The sequence below is a fragment of the Polypterus senegalus genome, chromosome 10 (assembly GCF_016835505.1).
Source record: "Polypterus senegalus isolate Bchr_013 chromosome 10, ASM1683550v1, whole genome shotgun sequence".
NCBI lineage: Eukaryota > Metazoa > Chordata > Cladistia > Polypteriformes > Polypteridae > Polypterus > Polypterus senegalus.
In genome coordinates, this window is record NC_053163.1 from 19500896 (window position 1) to 19507137 (window position 6242).

A 6242-nucleotide genomic window follows, 5' to 3' on the forward strand; every position below is an offset into this window, starting at 1 on the left:
CCACAGATGTTAAACTGTCCAACTTTAATCCTACAATAGAGCCTGCCTTCTTAACAAGTTTGTCCAGGCGTGAGGCGTCTTTCATCTTTATGCTGCCACCCCAGCACACCACCGTGTAGAAGAGGGCACTCTTCACAACCGTCTGGTAGAACATCTGCAGCATCTTACTGATAGATAGATATTAGGTGTGTGTGTGTGTATATATAAATTTAGGTGTTTACTAGCTATATTTGTTTTTTTTTTAAGCGGTTGATTATTAATTTATTGATATCAGTGTAAAACTTCAGTTAACCTTTTAAACATTTACCAGTTCATATCTCTGAAACGGCACATTTATTTCTCAGATCAATCTGTTTAATTGTTTACACAGCTCTTTTCCTGCTTCAGTTTCCAAGATTCAATGCCAGATGCCCACCATCCAGTCCCCACCCCCCTTTCCCCACTGCCTTGTCACTTTTATATAAAAAAAAGGCTTCCCAGGCCAATTTAGTGTGTAAATGTGACCCGTTAAGAAATAAAGTTGAATAGCCCTTTACTACAAGTTTCAAAATGATTATTATAGGGACCATGAAGCAGAAAATACTATAATAGCCAGGAAAAAAAAGGCTAGCTGTTTAGAAGGTTAAAAAACCACAGTTCTCACACAGCAATACACACACACACACTCTAATGCAGTACAGGATGTTTTTTATTTGAGGTGGTGGAGGGGTGGCTCGGGGCTATGGTTTCATGTGTTTAAGATATTACTTCATATTGTCTAGATAAGTTAGGGATGGTGTTGAAGTTAATTTGATGTGAAGCATGCTGTTACTTGTATGCTTAATTATCCTGTATCATACATACGGTATTGTAGTTTTATAAAAATGAATGATAAAGAAACCAATCTGGTTGCTATCACACAAGAGTTGATCTCGATTTGCTGTGTTGTGTACTTGATAAAGTACTAGTCACTGAATGCAGAAAAGTAGATGTCATTTTATTTATGTAACAGTTTAAATTTCATTTTTAAGAGGTCACTGTAAATCACTGTCCAAAAAAGGCACTTTTGTTCATTTGAACAATCATTTTTTTCTGTTAAAAGTTTACTTTAAACTGTACTTGATTTAGCTACAAAATCTTTGCAGTGTACACCCCTATTATAAAAATAGTTTTTTACATTAATTTGTAATAGTTTATATCACTAAAAGTAAAATGTTGCTATGCTACCATGCTGTATAGATCAAATCCCACCACTCCTTCACTGAAGATGAAGGGACCAACTCCTCACAAAGAAAGATGTACTGGATATAATGGTTGCCGGTTTCAGTTTGGCCCTGTATGTGAAAGTGAGCTTGTGTGGGTAGATCCTGTAGTAGCCTAGTACCCTGTCCAGGGTTGTTTATTACCATGTACCCAGTCCTGTCCGGATATGACCCTGAATTAGATTAAACAAGTTTGAAAATGTTATGAATAAAATTTATATTGACTAGGCAGCTTAGCAAGAACAATTCTAACCACTTTTTCCACATGCAAACCCTTCCCCCTTAATGGGAAGTTGTGTCTATGACTTTGGTTTAGCAGATGATGTGATTTCTGTTGTAAGACCTTATATATAAGACAATCATTAGTAGTACTAAGATGCAGACTTCATTGGTTGACCAAATGAAACTTAAATGATTGAAATTCCTGTAGCTATATTATCACTCTGCTGTTACCTACAGTGCATCTGGAAAGTATTCACAGCGCATCACTTTTTCCACATTTTATGTTACAGGCTTATTCCAAAATGGATTAAATTCATTTTATTCCCTCAGAATTCTACACACAACACCCCATAATGACAACGTGAAAAAAGTTTACTTTAAGATTTTGCAAATTTATTAAAAATAATAAAACTGAGAAATCACATGTACATAAGTATTCACTGCATTTGCTCAATTACAGCTTCAAGTCATTTTGAATATGATGCCACAAACTTGGCACACCTATCCTTGGCCAGTTTCGCCCATTTCTCTTTGCAGCACCTCTCAAGCACCATCAGGTTGGATGGGAAGTGTCGGTGCACAGCCATTTTAAGATCTCTCCAGAGATGTTCAATCGGATTCAAGTCTGGGCTCTGGCTGGGCCACTCAAGGATATTCAAAGAGTTGTCCTGAAGCCACTCCTTTGATATCTTGGCTGTGTGCTTAGGGGGGTCGTCCTGCTGAAAGATGAACCGTCACCCCAGTCTGAGGTCAAGAGCTCTCTGGAGCAGGTTTTCACCTAGGATGTCTCTATTCATTGCTGCAGTCATCTTTCCCTTTATCCTGACTAGTCTCCCTGTTCCTGCTGCTGAAAAAAATCCCCACAGCATGATGCTGCCACTACCATGCTTCACTGTAGGGATGGTATTGGCCTGGTGATGAGCAGTGCCTGGTTCCTTCCAAACGTGATGCCTGGCATTCACACCAAAGAGTTCAATCTTTGACTTATCAGACCAGAGAATTTTGTTTCTCATTGTCTGAGAGTCCTTCAGGTACCTTTTGGCAAACTCCAGGCGGGCTGCCATGTGCCTTTTACTAAGGAGTGGCTTCCTTCTGGCCACTCTAACATACAGGCCTGATTGGTGGATTGCTGCAGAGATGGATGTCCTTCTGGAAGGTTCTCCTCTCACCACAGAGGACTTCTGGAGCTCTGACTGAGTGACCATCGGGTTCTTGGTCACCTTCCTGACTAAGGCCCTTCTTCCCCGATTGCTCAGTTTAGATGGCCGGCCAGCTCTAGCAAGAGTACTGGTGGTTTCAAACTTCTTCGACTTACGGATGATGGAGGCCACTGTGCTCATTGGGACCTTCAAAGCAGCATACATTTTTCTGTAACCTTCCCAAGATTTGTGCCTCGAGACAATCCTGTCTCGGAGGTCTACAGACAATTCCTTTGACTTCATGCTTGGTTTGTGCTCTGACATGAACTGTCAACTGTGGGACTTTATATAGACAGGTGTGTGCCTTTCCAAATCATGTCCAATCAACTGAATTTACAGTTGAATTCACAGGTGGACTCCAATTAAGGTGCAGAAACATCTCAAGGATGATCAGGGGAAACAGGATGCACCTGAGCTCAATTTTGAACTTCATGGCAAAGGCTGTGAATTCTTATGTACATGTGATTTCTCAGTTTTTTTTATTTTTAATAAATTTGCAAAAACCTTAAGTAAACTTTTTTCACGTTGTCATCATGGGGTGTCGTGTAAAACATTTTGGAATAAGGCAGTAACATAACAAAATGTGGAAAAAGTGATGTGCTGTGGATACTTTCCGGATGCACTGTATGTTCTACTACAAAAGGGGGGCAAAACTGAGCCTTCTATCCAAAAGTAATACTTAAGGTGGTTGTTGTTCACTTTAGCAAAAAAGCAAACTGCTAATGTTCTTATTGATATTAGAAAAAAAGAAAAATATAACACATTTCTGGGGGTTCTAGTCTGGAGAAGAAGTGTAACTGATTAAAATAGCATAGCAGTACTCTTGCACAGTAAACTTGTGTTAGTATCTCATGAGAAATTAAGCAAAATGACTAATTTTTTGGGTAACTAAAAAGATTGCAATAATTACAATATGCAAGCTTTCAGGGTAAGTTGAATGTAGGCAAGATGCAATGAAGGGGCCGGAGTTGCCTTAAAAGCTGCATATTGTAATCTTTTTAGTTAGCCAATAAAATGTCCATTTGCTTGACTTCCTATTATATCCATAATGGCTAACACGGTACAACACCCTAGTACTGTTAGTATCTCAGAAAATCAACATTTGGGCGAATAGCATAAAATTACTACACCATTTTTGAGTTTGGCATTGGGGCAGTCAATCTAGCTCAGGTATTTATTTGAACATTTGGCAAAATTAAAATATATATAATGTATATTGTATATATTTATAGGAACCTTTTCTGGTATGAACATGTTCAGATTGAGATCTTTGGGGCAGGTTTTTACAAAACTTTTTTTTTTGTTTTTTTGTTAAACTTGAAAGCGGCCTAGCCAGTGAGACAAAATTTAGACTATGAAATAGGACTTTGATTTGAATCAGTAACTGCTTGTATGTTTCAGATTAATACCGAATAAAGCTCCAATACTGTTCCTTAATGTGCCAGAATAAAAGACTCTTTGCCCAGTTCTTTCCTGGCTGTCTTTTTCTGCAACTCAACAGCCCAAATGCAACAATATACGGATTTTGCTGACTTTAGACTACATTCAACTGATGAAAAACTTGAAAAGAAATACTGTACCTGAGTGAATGGGGTAAACAATTTAAAATTGTTAACATCCAATAAAATATTTTCATATTTCACATTATTCTTACTGCTTCCCCATTTCACTTCAAAAGAATACTTTCCTGTAAAATGCCGCTTTTCAATGACCAACCAAAGCCAGTTCTCTAGGTAATGTGTTACCAGTACTACCAAAAGTACTGTCAATGGGGAAAAAACCTCTCAGTTGTTGCCAGTGAGTTAGTGAATTACAGAAACTGTAGCTTTTTGAATGCAGTAATTGAAAATGTATGTAATACAATACATGACTTATCAAAGGTTTGACCATAGATTTGTGTAAGTATAATGTCAAATATGAAACAAAGCCTACTGTTAGTCTTCTAGTATAGCAGTGATAAACATCCAAACATTACACACTTGTTGAATTAAACTGACCATAACATTATTAAACCAGCTTAATATACTTCAAGGTCACATGGGACTAGAACCCTTGCCCACAGGACCAATTTACACACACTTTAATAGGATTATGTAAGAAAAACCCATGCAAACATGGGAAGAATGTACACTCTTTTCACTGAAAATGAGCAGTAATTGGATTTGAACTCTGAAGGTTTCCTCTGTGATCAAAAAATACTAACCACCCTTAAAAATACACTACCTTATATTCAGTCTGGTTTTTCAATTCTCACATTTTACTGAAATCGTACGCTGAAATTTTGTTCTCTCTGATGTTTTTATATTTCATAACTCTGAAACCCCAAATTTTTTTTTAAAGTTGCATTGTTTTTTGTGTTCTAAAAAATCTTAAAGAGCAATGCCCATTAACATAAGTATTTAGTCCCCATGATTTTGAATGCTGTAACTTTATACAGGTGACAAAGATTGTCTCATTACTGGCTAAAATTACTGAACAATTAAAATAACTGCAACAATTTGTGGGTAAAACTCTACAATTAAGGCATCATTTTTCATTTTTGAATATGAAATGCACTGGTGAAATTGAAGACATAAGGGTATTCCAGAGAAATTATTAATAAAATCTGTAAAAAAATGAAAAAATTTTCCAAGTTTTGGATTTATCCGAAGGCATAGTTGATTCAGTATTAGTAAGTTGATTCAACTTGGAACCACTGATATTTTGTGATGAAACTTTCGTCACTCAAAACCTATGAGAGAAACTACATAGATGACCATAATCGATATGAAGGAAATACGTAGTTCAGTAGCTGGGACTGGAATAAAGGTGCACCAGTAAACCATATTAAGAGCTCTGCCTTTATATGAGAGGGTATTGCCAAAAAAAAAAACATTAATCAAAAAACTATTTTTTCAGTGCAACTAAAAGCATAAGAGTGGCCCAATGGTAGTCAGAGAAGTGGTTTTGTGATCAGATGAAACACAGATATACTTTTGTAGGCAAAGTAATAAAAAAAAAAAAAAATGTGTGGTACAAATGTAATGGCACCTCCACCTACCATTAAAATAGTAATGAAGTATAGTGGCTCTAGCTTATACTAGGTGCTGGTCAACTACTTAAAATAGAAAGAAGGAACTAAGGATGGATGGTGGAAAATACAAGTAAATACCTAAACAGAATGTGTTTAAGTCTTCTAGGTTTTTGTTCCAACCAGATTTACAATCGGTGATAATAATCGATAGAAACTGATCTAATTTAATTAGCTGGTTCTTTTTACTCTTCACTTATTCTGCATACAGAAAATAACAAAAGTATCGTTTTTACATTTATAAGACATTTAGAAATATTTTTGTGCAATTTAAGAAGAAATAAATAAGTAGAAATAACTTTTTTTTGTTGCTTTCCTATTATTTCCCCTTTTCCTGTGTAGTTTGCTCCCTTCATTTAACCCTAATAGTGACAATTAACAACCAGTACAGCAGACACCCGGGATGATGAAAGCAGCAACAACTTCAGTGTCAGACCTGCTAATTAGTAAATAATCAATTAAATAACCAGAACACCAGGAAAAGCAGAATGAATATTAGGTTGAAAATGC